The following is a 14574-nucleotide window of genomic DNA, read 5'->3' on the forward strand; positions in this document are numbered from 1 at the left end:
TTTTACATAGCCCCATTTGGCATTGAGCAGGAGGAAAGCAGATTGAATGTCACCAAGAATATTTTTTGGAAAACACATATAAAGAATTCCCTCTCTTCTCTATTACCCTCATATTTTTGGCTTGCTGTTATAAATTGTTGAGTCGAGCTGGCTGTACATCAGGATGTTATAATGTGTCAAAAATTATTCAGCGTTCAGTGTTAAGCAGGTACTTATTTATTAATCTGAATTTAGGTGATGCTCTTGGGAGGAGGCCAAAGTTGGGAGTTTGGCCTGTCCTTGAGATAGAGGACTTCAACCAGGGTAGCCTTGAACTGTAAAAACTCAGTTGATATTCTAGTACCAACTTGCCTCTGGAGGTGAACTTAGAACTCTATCTCTGCTTATTCTTTCTGTAACTTCAGAGTTATTTCAGACTTATTTCTTTATTTACTTGTGCCAAGTGTGTTTTCTCAAGTTATAGGGAGATATGGAGCCCCCCAGAGATGGCTATTATGTTAGTCTTTTAGTTGTTGTTGTTTTAAACAAGAAGTTTTTTGAATAAAGATGCTAAATTGCTAAATCATATGTCTCATATTCATGGAAATTTATCAATACTGTTTTTGTCTACTATCTCCTACTTTGCTACTCTTTAGTTTAGGTGACCACTGTGCTTCAGTATACACAAATCCCAGGAGCTTGGAAGTAAACTTAGGATCTAATGTAATTAGTAAATTCTGAATTTAGTGATGCAGGAACCCAGTGGCACATAATCTATAAGAGGTCCTTCGATGAGCCGGGTTTTCATGAGAATGTCACATACCTTTGCTATTAGAAGTATGATGGAGTTAAAAATGGCCATTTGAGAGTACAAATTCTTTATTCCTTATATTTTGTGTTTGGTGAGGATTCCTGGCAGAGGATTTTTTTTTTTTTTTTTTTTAGCTTTCTGGTTGTTATAGCAATGCTGATTTTATAGAGCTGTGGTGACTTCTGTAAGTATCAAATAAAGTTAGGTATGATAAAGGTGTGAAAAGATCAAGGAAGCCATGTGTGTCCCAAATACAAATATATGTAATTAAATTTGTAAATACCTTTGTCTTCATTCCTCATGGTGCTTGTGATTGCACCACTCATGAGTGTGTATGTGTGTTCCTTCTTTTATTCCAGGCTGCTTGGGGAAAAAAATGCTGATTCATAGTGTCATTGTCTTTTTTTTTCCCAGGGAAATTCTGGGTTTGTTTCATTTTTTTACAACCCTGAGTTTAATCTTTCTAGATAAATCTTTGTTTTTTTTTTTCCTCTTCCAGACACAGGGCACTTTGCTTTGTTTATGCTAATAAAGGTCAGGCTAGTCTCAAAGAATTAGAAGAAACGCCAGTAATTTTGTAGGGCTTTCATGCATGATTTTTTCCCTATTTCATTGTATATTGTGCTTTTTAGAGTTTACAATTTTAGTGTGTGGAGGTGATTTTAGAAGATTTTAAGGTTTCACAGGTAGTATCCAGACAGTCTCGTACAACATCACCAAAATATAACACATCGATGAAGCAGACCCTTGTGGATATGTACTCATCACAAAAGTACAAAGTTAATTTTGGAGAGAAAGAGATTTTTCAGATGTATTAAACTAATTTTTGCTACAGTAAGGAGAGTGGTACTTTCAGCTGAACATTGCTCATGTACTAGCCTGCAGATAGCTTGGCTTCCTGGTTGTAATTACATGCCAATGGCTTCGTGGGTATTATTTTAGAAGTTGAGTTCATCGTGGATTCCCCAAGCATGCGGAGTAGCACACTCTGATTGTTCACATTAGGACTGTAATTCCATCCAAGGTTTATAGTGTCATCATAGAAACTAGATGGAATTACAGCCCCATGCACATTTTGGAAGACTACATTATTTATTGAAATACTTTATAAAGTTGAGTAATTTTTTGAGTAACCTGAAAATTCGTGGAACTTAGATAGAAACATAATCCTAGCCATACAGAAGGGTCTCAGTAAATATTTCTTGTTTATTTGATTGATTTTATTTATGTCTTCAAATAAACTCTTTTTTTTAAAAAAAAAAAAAGTCTGGAGAGGTCGTATTTGTATAGCCTAAAAAAATCTTGCCCTGAAATGCTCGAAAGTTTTTCTCCTTATTGTTGATAGAAAAATTGGCTCCCAATATGAATATATTATTTAATCTTTTCTGTTTGTAACCTAGAGTATACTGTTGAGTGACTCTAGTGGCCAAGAATCTTTGTTTTGGGGGCAGTCAGCCTATCCTGAGTAATTCCTCTTATGTAACATTTCTTTTCAGCATAATCCTCATAAACTTGTTGTGTCCCATGCCTTTGAGGTGGACGCCTGTGAGGTGATTAATTACATAACCAAAAACTCTGGCTATCTGTTGGAATATTGGATGGATGCCTTTCTTATTGGCTTAATTAGGACAAGAACTATTAAGATAATTCACTAATTCATTGTGTGTTACCAGATTTGAAATGGCCTGTTTTTCATGCCCCTGGATATATACTACTTCAGAAAAGTATAAGGTTGGAAGTTCAGAAGGAGACTTTTAAATTGGGACTCTGTGTTATATATTTTAGGGTGATTATATACAATCTGTGTAATGTAGTATTACTGATAATGTGCCAATATGCCCTTTAAGATATAGTATCAAAAAGTTAAAAGTCAATATATTTTGAGTAATTTTTTTTAATTTGCATTTTTGTGAATTTGCATGCATGTATGAAAAATTATTTAAAAACACAGAAAGTCAATTAAGGAAATTCTGTATTACAATTTTCTTTAAATCATCAGAAATATTTAAAATTTATATAAAATTATATGAATTATCATAATTTTTATTCCTGGAAATATTCCATTATTAAAGTTTGTATATAACAGAGATAGCAAATAAATATACTGGTACAGCTAAACCAATGCTTTCTGAAAAGAATTTATTGGAAAAGAAAATACCTTTTTACTTTATGAAATTATGTTTTTATTTCAGGACTTTATAATGCTTGAAGAATGTTTCACCTTTTAACAGCGAATAGTAATGACTGATTCCTCTGTTTACTGATTCGTTTCGATGTGAGTTTGAACTTTATCACCTGTAAACATTTTATCTTAGCTATATACATTAGATTTAACAAAGTATAATTCCTTGATACATCTCACTATGAACAAAAACCAGTATTCTCTTTTTCAGCTTCTAACAGAGAGTACTGCTAGATTCTATATAAAAGTGGTGGTTTTTGTGTGTGGTGTGGGTGTAGCAGAGCAGTATTGTGCATTCCTTTCAAAATGTGCAAGATGCCTCTGGGTCTGTGGGCGGGGGGACTACCTTTGGTGCCCGCACCAGTTACTCATTCAATTGTTCCTCGCCAGAAAAGGGAAAACCCAGTGCTCCCTGCCCCACTCATTCTGAATAAGGGGGGTGGGGGATAGTGTGGTGGGGTGCCATTCTCATTCTGCAAAGGCTTTGTTGGAGAATAGTTTAGCAAAATGCAGTTTTATTATTTTACTCTCAGTCTGTATTACAAGTTAATATATAAATGGCACTAATGATCAAAATGGAGTACCAAAGTAAACGAAACTTACAATGCACTTATACATTCACCTGACATAACAGTGAAAGCATTTAAATTCTTTTTTGCGTAATAAATAATCTCTGGAGCCAAAAGTTGAAGGGTGTGTGTGTGTGTGTGTGTGTGTGTGTGTGTGTGTGTTGTGTATGCGTGCTTGTAGAAGTGAACAAATATGTTAGTTCATTGACTATTTTTTTGATTTTCCTAAAGAAAATTTCATTCATTGTGCTTCTGATTTGTATCCTGGGAAGTCTCTGTCACCTTTAAAATATGATGGTGAATTCATGAGGAATCCGTGATCCTTTAAGAAAACACTCCTGATTTCAGAAAGGTGACACTTAATTTGCATATGAGACTCTAAAAATTTATAGGTTATATAATAAGCTCAAAGACATTGAATTATATATTCATTAAGAATATGTTATCTTTATTAAAGAAACTAAATGATTAAGGTTTTACTGAATACTAAATACTTAGGAAGGACAAGTAAAGAAATGTCACTGGTCTAGCACACCAGGAACTGTGTTGAAGTCTTAGGCCAGTCATTAACTGTTGTGGGGCCTTTGGCAACTAATTTAACTTCTCTGGGCTCTAAGAAAATGAGGAAATTTGATTACACCAGTGGTTTTCAGATGTGGCTTCAGGAACCTCTGGAAAGCTCTAGGTCTCCCACCAGCCTTTAATGAATGAGCCAACAACTTGCATGGTGCATCGGATGAGGCCCAGGGATCTGTATATTATAACTATGGTTTCAGTTCGCGGCGCAACTCATCAAATGATCTTTAAGACACTTCCAACTCCTGTATTTCAATTTCTATAAAAAGTTGTCCTTGGTCAGTAAGAAGCAATCCAATAAGAGAAACTTTAAAATAGGAATGGAGAAGGGGGTATGAATTCGATTATCTCTGAGGGCTACTGCTTGCTTGTGTCAGACAAGCCTAAGATCTTTCCAAGGGAATAGAGAGGAGAGCTAAGAAAGGTTATTTCTCTGTGTCATTTCCCCATTGATGAACCTAAGAGATAACAGTGAAAAAAATCTCCTGAGTTGAGAATGACTTCTAGATGTCCCTATGCCTTCAAGCTATCAACTGTGGGGTAGATTTGTCAGCCCTGTGGTCTGTGTTTGAGTAACAGACAGACGATGACAAAAGTGGCTATTTTCTGTCATCATGCAAGACCACAGAGGGGCCAGGAGGAGATGTGTGGCACGAACCATGTCCCTGCCAGAGTTGCTTACAGCTCCTTGGCAACTAGATGCACAACCCCTACTCCTGCAGCCCAGGCACAGATAATACCTCAGGAGAAAGGAAACAGGGAGCAGGGAGGAAAAGTCACTGGAATCCCAAAATGGCAAGGGATTCCATTACTTTTGCCGAGAAGGAAACTCTCTGGTACTAGGCACCAGGCATGTTTGTACTAGAATGGGGTTCAAAAATTCAAACAGAATGCTGTCTGTTTTTAAGGACTCATGTGAAAAGTTTGTTTGTCCCCATCCTAAATCCAGGAGTCTATCTGTCATAAATGCTCTCAGGTAGCCCCCAAACACCTTGAATTTAATCTCCAAAATATGGAGGACAAAGGACTCGGGTCTTCAACTTCCTAATGAGGAGTGAGAAACTTTCCTTCTGAACATCTCTGCCTTGTGAATATTAAGGAGGGCTCTATGTCAAAAGTTCCTGCAGGATAACTAACTGAGGTGCAAAGTTAAAATAGCCTTATGGGCATTGAAGCTGAGAAACTGCCCTCTTTATCCTAACAGCCACAATTAGTTTTGGAAGGCTGCCAGTGGAGAAACTCAGGGCTGTTAATTCAGAAAGCAGCCATGTTGGATGCTTCTGATGTGCTGGTCCATTGGGCACCATGTCTCTTCCATACCTTGCCCCAGTTTAAGGTGAAGAAAGCAGTATCTCTCTTGAAGCTAGACTGACATACGGACATCTAGATTTGCACTCTGAACGCACAAGGAAGTGGTTGGTTGCATTATAAAATATGGAGTCCTCTTTGGTAAATAGCCTTTTGTGTTTATTTTATTTTATTTTTGAAATGCCATATGAAAGAAAGCAAAAGATGCCTTTTCTCTAGTGTTTTGGAAACCTGGATCTCATCAACTTTCTGGTTGGTTTTGGCTGTCAAGACTCCTTATGCCAGAGCCACTGTGAGCCAGGTTTTTGAGGTTCCTCCTGACCCATGTTGGCAGCCTCTTAAAAATAACTGTCATTCCAAGTTCAGCTAAAATATATAACTCAACGAATAAATACATATAAAGTATATGAATAGAAGCAGGAAAGCAAGGATTAGCAGACCAGAGAGTAACAGTCTTGCCATGAAAAATACTATAAAACACTGTTAGGAAGGTTCTTACTTATGCTATTACTTGTACAGTAAATGTAGAAGCGTTGACCCATTTCTCATGTCCATTATTTCCCATTTCTCTGCTGGGAGAGTTCAAGTTGCCGATCACTTGCAAATTTTCTTGAAAAAAAAAAAAACTTCATTAATATTTGTCATTGGTTTATCCCAGGCAAAGTGTGAAAGTGGTTCAGCATCAGGTAAATGAAATCAAATGCCACTCTCCTGTGTGTCTTTCTTTTTCTTCGAGAAATGTTCTGTATTAGTTTGAGTGAGAAAGCCTTATATATATAAAATTAAGTTTTTTGCTGATCTTGAAAATGAAAAATGAGAACAAATAGCAGAAAGGAGGACAGTTCAGATACAGATGTTGACAGGAGTATGGGAGAAGGGGCGCTCTGAAGAACAAGTTGTTAACCAAAGATGAGTTCAAGATTCCGTTCACGTTTTTTTTACCTTTGATTGCTGCATTATATCAAGGCTGTTACGGACTTTACTGTAAAGGGGATAAAGATGACATTGGGAACTGGTTCATGGTGAGTTCTTTGTTGCAAAGGGTAGCTTTCATTTACACAGTTCTGCCTTAGTTCGAATAGTAGACATTGCTACTTCCATTGTTCATGTTTTCTCACCCTAACTTCTGTTATCTGCCACGCATATATTTCGTTTGGCATTTAAGTGCACAGTTCCTAAAATTGCTGACAAATAATCTCCATTGCACATATTGCTGGCAATGTGTTCTCACTGTAAATGCTCTCTGTATGTTCCTGGGAAGTTGCATAATTGCAGTTGCTCTAGTTTACTGTGCAATATGCTCAGTGACTAATGGCCTAATCAGGACTTGAAAAATATATAAACAGTTCAACATAAGCAATGGATTCACTGAGCGCTTTTCATCCAGACAAGGGTGAGCTAATGGGAATTGAAAAGACGGAGGTGTGCAGCAGCATCTTTGATGTATTGACGTTAAAGCATTCCCACAAATCCCATGCATTATTGCTCATTGATGGCGGATCTGTTTTCATATGCATGAGCCTGGAGTGCCAAGTGGTCGTCCTAATTGGTTCTGATTTAGTATTCCTTAATGTGGATGTTACACGTGTTACAACTTTTTTCCTTTCCTCTAACTGCTACTGACTGTGACAGCTTTGGAGAGGCAGCCTGTCTCACGTGTCTCTTGTGGCATCACCCTAGCCCTGGTTGCTTAGGATAGAATTACAGAGGAGACTGTGTGAGCAGAACAGCAGGGCTTACCTTGGTGCATTGTTGATTGACACAGATTCTTGTTCTCTTATTTGAAGGGGCACCTTTCCTTCCAAAATGTCCTGCTGATAGGCACAGAGGTAGAGACTTCCAGCATGGACTAAGTATACCCGACCAAACAAACAAACAAACAAAAACAAACAAAAAAACAGATGTCTACTTGGAGCATGGTCCAGAAGAGGAGGAGTAATAACAGTTATCATTGTCATGTCTCCTTTCCTTTGGAGTTCATTAGGTATCCCCTAAATTCTACAGCTCTTCCCCTATTCATCTTTCTCTCATATATTTTCTGTCTGCCAACTTGACTATTCATTTAATTTTTAAAAAATTTTGGTGATATTATTTAATGTCTAGAAGCTAACCTGTCATTGATGTAATACTTAAGACAATTTCTGAAGAAATAGTTGATGATGGAAAGCGGTGTTTTCTAAAATAATGAAATGAATTGTTTTTTAAGGTGTATGCTAATTAATAAAGGAGAAAAAAAAGAAGAGTCCTCACGTGGCCTTCTTCCTAGCTTTTTTACAGTATGCAGCCAGCAGGTTCCTTATGTATAACAATGAATAACACCCATCAATATTATTTGTTTCACTTTAAATTTTAAGCGGTTGAGGCATAGGACAGTAACCAGTTTTCCATGCCTTATGGGACTCTGTTGTCTCTCACTTTCTCTTTTGGGTGACATCCCGCCTCTGATCCATGTTGGAACTGCCCCGGGCTCCTCTTTTCTTGAAGAATCTGATGAACGTATTTCATATTGCGATGTTCATATCTTAATTTATTAGATTTTCCAGAGGACTGTATGTTTTAGAAAAAGAAGCTGGGAAGTACAATGGATGACAATTTGTTTTGGAACTCAGGACATTGTGGATTAGGGAATGGTAAGAAAGAGAAGGGTAGAAGGAGATTGTTTGGGGGCCGAGGAGACTTTTTGGGGCTCTTTAAAGTAGTAGATGTTAAGGTCATCACCTCGTCCAAAGGCTGCCTGCAGCTCTGCACCCTGACCCTCCTCAACAGGCCAGTTATGTGGTTGCTCTCATCAGAAAAGTTGGGTACAGAGCAGGGAGCCAGGGCAGCATCCTCCCATACGTATTTAATATTTATACAGTCTGGTAGAGTTTTATTATCTGTATTGGATATGGGAGATCATGGTAAAATATTCCAAAACAGTAGAAACCAAGAAAAAAAAAAGAGGCATATATTGGGCTTTGAAAAGTTTTTGGCATTTATTTGGTTATGTGCTTCCATTATTTTAAATAGCAACCAGATTAAATATTTTTGAATAAATTATTTTAAAGTGACTCAATATCACTACATTGATAACTTAAGATGTGAGCCATAATTTCTTTAACTATGACAATAAATTTATTAAAATTAAAGCTTAATATTACAATAGAATGAAGTAAAATCTACTGGAAAGCACTAACACTTCATCTACATCTTCCATTTAATTCCAGGGATAAAATACTTATTTTAAGAGAGGAATTGTTTGAACGCTCAGACATTTGTATGTAAACCTCCAGCGAGTTCTTCCTGAAATCTAACTTGGGAGTTCCTGGGCTTCAGCATACATAAAAATTGCTGTAAATATAATTGTAGATATAAAATCATGTTTACAGTGTCTTTTGGGAAAGTTAAATGATTTTCAAAGTTAATTTGGATTATGTACACTTGCTAAAATTTCAAACTGAACTTTCCACGTAAAAACTGACTCTGTACTGTTTTTTCTTCCTTGCCTCCCTCCCTCCCTCCCTCCCTCCCTCCCCCCTCCCTCCACACATTTCTACCTTTATTTCTTTCCTTTCTTCCCTCCCTCCCTTCCTTTGGTAGATTAGCTTCCAGAGATATTTTTTGTGTGTGTGTGCGTGAGATTAAAATAGTGGTGTCTGCTTATATTCAAATCACAAAATTACTAGTATGCCAGATATTCAGCTCTCTTAGAAAAAAAATAAATAAATAAAAGTGTTCCATAAAGTGCTACCTGAAGTCCCTATCCTGTGGTCCCACTTGACTTTCTATCTTTGCTTTCCCATTTTTACCTGGAAAAGCACACCAGCCAAAAGACAGCCAGTTTCTCCGTGCAGCAGAACATATTAAACCATCTATAGATGAGAAAGTAACATTTTGGTTTAAAAGCCACCTTCTACTATAAGAAAAAATGTAAACGATAATGACTGATAGAGTATAAAGCATTGTTAGTAAGCATTTGAAAATAAGAGTTACCTAAATAATCGAAGACGTTTAGTAGTTGGTTAAAACTTATGTGATATAAACATACATTTTATCAAATCAAAGTAAATTAAAATAGATACCCAAGAAGTCAGCTTGTGAAGAATGTTGGTGAAAATCCTACAAGTAACTTAGACATTGGCATAGTACACATTTCATTCCTATCTCTGTCATAGGAGAGTAATTTAACCTACATTGTTGCCATGTGACATTAGCCCCTCAACCTTTACTATCATTTTTAACTGGCAAAATTAAAATAATTTAATCCAATGATAAAATATTTTAAAAATTTTGCCATCGGTAAAATTAAATGGCAGGTGAAAGACACATCTAAAGTTATTACCAGAATTTAGAAATAAACGAACAGCATTTTGGCTCAAGTAGCAGGTCTTTTTTAGGCCAATAGCCATGGATAAATGTTATAAAAAATATATATCATTTTAGTTCATCATGCACTGCTTTCAGACAACCATTTAATTTTTTAAATTTCAAACAATTTAAAGTGCACTATAAATATAGAAAATAGGGTGAACTGATTGATGGATGAATTAAGACCAGTTATAGAAAATCACCAACAGTTATATCTGAATTTCATCAATTATGTTTTGCTTATGTTCACAATTAGTCATCTGGTGAAAAAAAAATGTAGGTATATATATATATTTATATATATATAATATATATATGGCTTTTTAAAAGGAATTAGCTGCTTGAAAGGACAAATATTCATGTTGAATCTACCCGAAGAATAACCCTCAACAAATTATTGCTCAAACATGTCAGCCTTCACTGGCATGAATGAAGCAGGATATAAATAAATGGATAAACAGGATTTGGAGAAAAATCTTAGTATACAGGTTTTGTATCTCTAGACTTTGTGGAAAAGCTACTAAAAATGACTTCAGACCTAATGATGAGAGTATGGACAGAAAATCGGCCAAGGGCCAAAAATTAATTTGATTTAAGTATTACCTATCAAACGCGGCAGCATATTTGACTTTTAAAAACAACACGGCTAAGCTTTTATGTACCTCCTTGTCCCCTTATCTGAGAGGGATTTTCAAACAGCACTCACTCTGGGGAGGGGAATTTAAAAATAGAAGATTCCCTTCCCCCAGTGCACACATAATTAATACCTGTGTTCCAGCTTGGAGCCCTCTGCCTGCTGAGTTCCTTGCTTGTCATCTCCCAGCACTCATCCACATTCCCCTTGATTCACACGGTATTGTTTGTTTACATGTTTGTCTCCCAGACTAAGGTTGGAAAGCTTCTTTAAGGACAAGGACAAACTCTTGTTCCTTTTTACATTTACCATGGTGCTTTGTTTACTGTGGCCATTGAGACATTATTCATTGATCTTTTAAAAAATTCATAGCTAATAAGTGAAAATAAAATAGCACAATGAGATAAAGAGCTCAGATCTGAAGTGTTACAGAATGTTGTAGAGGGTGCAGTGAACACAGGAGAAAATGAATACGCTATTCCAGATCTCACGATGGAATAGAAGAAAATCAATTATTGATGCTGGCATAAAACTTTTCTCTGTCAGCTGAATGTTCCAGAGGACAGGCCGATCTTGTATAATTAAATCTGTTATGGACATGTTTTCAACCCAAAAGAATCATACTGAAATTTTTTGGTCAACACGAGCAATCCACAACAGAAAACATAATTTGTGAGTTGGGAATCAGGGTAGGAAACCCAGCTTTATATTTTTATAGGAAAAAATACCCGTTCTTCCACTGTGCTGCTTTATTCTTTTATAGTCCAGGCATACTCTTTGCCATTGTCTGTTTATTATCCCACCACTAGATGGAGAGTACAAGGACCATATTTTATTCATATGTATCCTTAGGGCCTAGCACAAAGTAGGCATTCAGCAAATATTGAATGAAGAAATAGGATGTTTCAATTTCCCTAACAGCTAAAAGGATATATAAAACCGGTGCTAAGACCAACAAGAGTTGGTTACATATGCTGGTAATTGTAGTTTTGAAAGTAAGGAGCTACTTCATACATTATTTGTTGTATAGTTGAGTGACTTTTAAAAGTAAAAAGTTATGGTTACAAGATATTAAATCTGGCAAGGACTTAAAACCTATAGCTCGATCCATTTAAGAGCATTTTGCTGTTCTCAACTAACCATATAAAAAAGGCGAGTGTAGGTTAGTAAATCATCTTTCAGAAATCTTAGCTTGTATACCTATTTTCATCAGATTGTAAACTCATCCACACTTGCTACTTTAACTGCTGTGGTGGTGTAATAATGAGCCCGATGAGCGTAGCAGGGTTGGAGATACAAGCTCCATGCTGTTACTTCTCTTGATGTTTTCATTTATAATGCAACACTTCTGAATTGGGAATTTTTACATGTTGGAGACAGTGTATAATGATATCCAAGTTTCTTTTCTCCCTGCCCCTACCCCTTACCTTATTCCCTGGCAGTGCCCTGCACCCCAATTTTAAATAGCATATAAGGTTCTCCACCTTCCCCTGAAAACCCTTTCCATATCCCTTCCCCCTTCATGTGTACCTGTCATAAATGCTTGAATTTCATATCTTCAAAACAAATAAAAAAATGTGTAACACTTTCCTGAAAGGTAAGAGAAAACAGGTGTCTGTGGCTTCCAGATCTGAGTGCCATGAGGCCGGTGTCATTACATAATGACTCCTTCCCCTGCATTTAATTGTAAAATATCTGAAAGAGGGAAAGGGAGCAGAATTCATAATGAGTAAGGTGGACCTTGGCCCTTAAATTGTCAGAGTTATGTGACAATCTAAGTTAGGTTTCAGACTTTGTGAGACTATCATGCACTTAGAGAAAAGCCTCTGAGAGAAAACACAAAACTCTAAACTCTTAGAATTAATATGGAGGTGGTTGACGAAGGATTAATCTATAAAGGTTAATTTGTTAAAAAGCCGTTGGTTACCTCCAGGTACCAGGAATGTGCATGTTAATATTCCTGGAAGAACGTTCTGTAAAATCACTACTCTCCAGGCAGCCTCCCCCATGTAGACATCTAGGGCTCAGTTTGTCTGTAGCTTTCGATGAGGTGAATTGTGATCCTGTGAATTTAACATCTAGTCTTGGAAGCTCTAGTTTTGTTTAAGATTTCAGTAAGAATTGGAGCCTTGTTTCCATTTACTATTTTGTTGTTTTGAAATTAAAATGAAAAGCCTGAGCAGAATTAAGAACTCCATGAAAAAGGGTCATTTAACATCTTTGTTTAAATCATGTTCTTAGAACTCGTTGAGGAAAGGATCTGTTTCTCTAATAGGCTGATTTCTTATTACTGGACAGTGGCTTTGACCCAGTATATGCTTCCAAAACAGCTATTCTGTTATCAGAGACAAGCTTTAAGTCGATCAATTGCATATTTGGTCTACGCTGTGTTAAACCTGATTGAAAGCATTTTTATTAATGATGTCTAGGTAAGAAGGTTGCAGAGAGCTTTGAAGAAAGTTCTTGGTAACAGTCAAATAGCAAGCTTTGGCGTTTTTAGCCTTTACAGTGACAGAATGGATTGTGAGCTTGTTGGCAGGGTTGAGTTGTGGGTCATTGGGAAAGGCTGTGTTTCCGTTGCCTGTGGCTGAGAATAAGTATAGCGGGGCCATTAAACCCTGTGGTTGAGTTTTGACTTAGAGCTGTTTTAAAATGCCAAACAGACTGAATTCATGAGAAACTAGTTTGAATGAGACCAGATGCAATGTAAAAGCATATATACACATATGTTGGAGGCTTTTCTCTCTATAGGAGGAACTGATGGAGAGAGCGAGAGACCGCTAGGTAAATTGACATGTGCCTTAGGTCAGTGGACCTCAGTCGGGGGTCATTTTGTACCTCTGCAGAGGATATTTGACAATGTCTGGAGACATTATTGGCTTTCACAACTTGGAGAGGGGCTTAGCAGTATTGGCATATAGTGGATAGAGACCAGAGATGCACTAAGTGTCCCACAATGCAAAGAACAGTCCCCATAACAAAAGAATTATCTGGTCCAAAATGTCAATAGTACTTGAGTTGAGAAACCCTGACTTACTTAGATCCTCTTTTTTTGTGGTTTCCAAAGTGATAAACCCGCCTGTCTGGGTGGCAGGTGAGAGGTAAGCTGCGGGTCTGAGTGGGAAGAGCAGAATAAGGAGATAGAGAGATAAACGAAGTGTCTACTTTGTTTGAAAATTAACTATTTGAGCTATGTCCCATTTGAATCCAAATGAATATTTGGTACTCTGTCTTTATGTGTTTGGGAGGACCGAAAAGCTTGTGCGCCACAGGGCCACAGGGCCATTGTGTTAAACGTGACCTGAGTATTTTTTTTTTCTTTTCTTCATAGAACCTGTCTTCGTTTTCTAGTGCTGCTGTAGCAAATTACCACAAACATGGTGGCTAAAACCAACTCAAATTTATTATCCTGTAGTTTGGTGAGTCATAAGTCCAACACAGGTCTCGCCATGCTGAAATCAAGGTGTCAGCAGGGCTGCATTCCTTATGGAAACTCCAGGGGAGAATCCATATCATTGCCTTTTCCAGTTGCTACAGGCCTCTTGCATTCTGTGGCTTGTGACCCCCTTCCTCCATCTTCAGAGTCAGCAACGTTGCATCTCCCTTGGATTCTGTTTTTGTGCCTTCCTCTTCCACTCTTAAGGACGCTTTGGTTACATTGGGCGCACCTGTACAGATTTCCCATCTCAAGAGTCTTAATTAAATCATGTCTGTGAAGTCCTTTTTTTTCCATGGGAGGTAACATTCATAGGTTATGAGGATTAGGATGTGGACATCTTTGGGGTGTGAGTGGGCATTATTCTGCCTACTATACAACTCAGAGCATTTACCAACACATTTAATTGACTTGAGCTAGATAGTATAGAAAAAGAAGGGTTATAAAAACTATTTGAAATGACCCCCTTTCCAGTAGTACAATTCCAGTGTTTTAGAGGGGATTTTTCTTTTAGTGAATGTAGTGTGACACTGAAAAATACTTGGAGGATTTTGAAAAGTATTTGTTAAAATTGACAAAGACACATTCTAATAGAAGGGAAAACGAGGGAAAAGGTGGGGGAGGAAACTTCAGACAAGAGGTTTGAAAACTGGCATGTGCAACTAGTACTCACTTGGTGGTGAGGGGAAGGCTTGTAGGAAATCCAGATTCCTGGGCCTCAAGAGCCTAAGT

At 37.2% G+C, this 14574-nt stretch overlaps 1 protein-coding gene across 10 annotated transcripts in view; it reads left to right on the top strand.

Moving 5' to 3' along the window:
* The window catches only part of ATXN1 (ataxin 1), a 364038-nt gene that overhangs the window by 62276 nt on the left and 287188 nt on the right, over positions 1–14574 (top strand). For 2 of the 10 annotated variants that reach the window (XM_036236908.1, XM_036236903.1), the window contains one exon: positions 2983–3065. The exons of the other annotated variants lie outside the window; for them this stretch is intronic. The gene's annotated coding sequence lies outside the window, so the exon portion shown is untranslated. The remainder of the gene's footprint in view (positions 1–2982; positions 3066–14574) is intronic. 10 annotated transcript variants of the gene reach the window in all.

The sequence above is a fragment of the Rousettus aegyptiacus genome, unplaced genomic scaffold (assembly GCF_014176215.1).
Source record: "Rousettus aegyptiacus isolate mRouAeg1 unplaced genomic scaffold, mRouAeg1.p scaffold_m13_p_1, whole genome shotgun sequence".
NCBI lineage: Eukaryota > Metazoa > Chordata > Mammalia > Chiroptera > Pteropodidae > Rousettus > Rousettus aegyptiacus.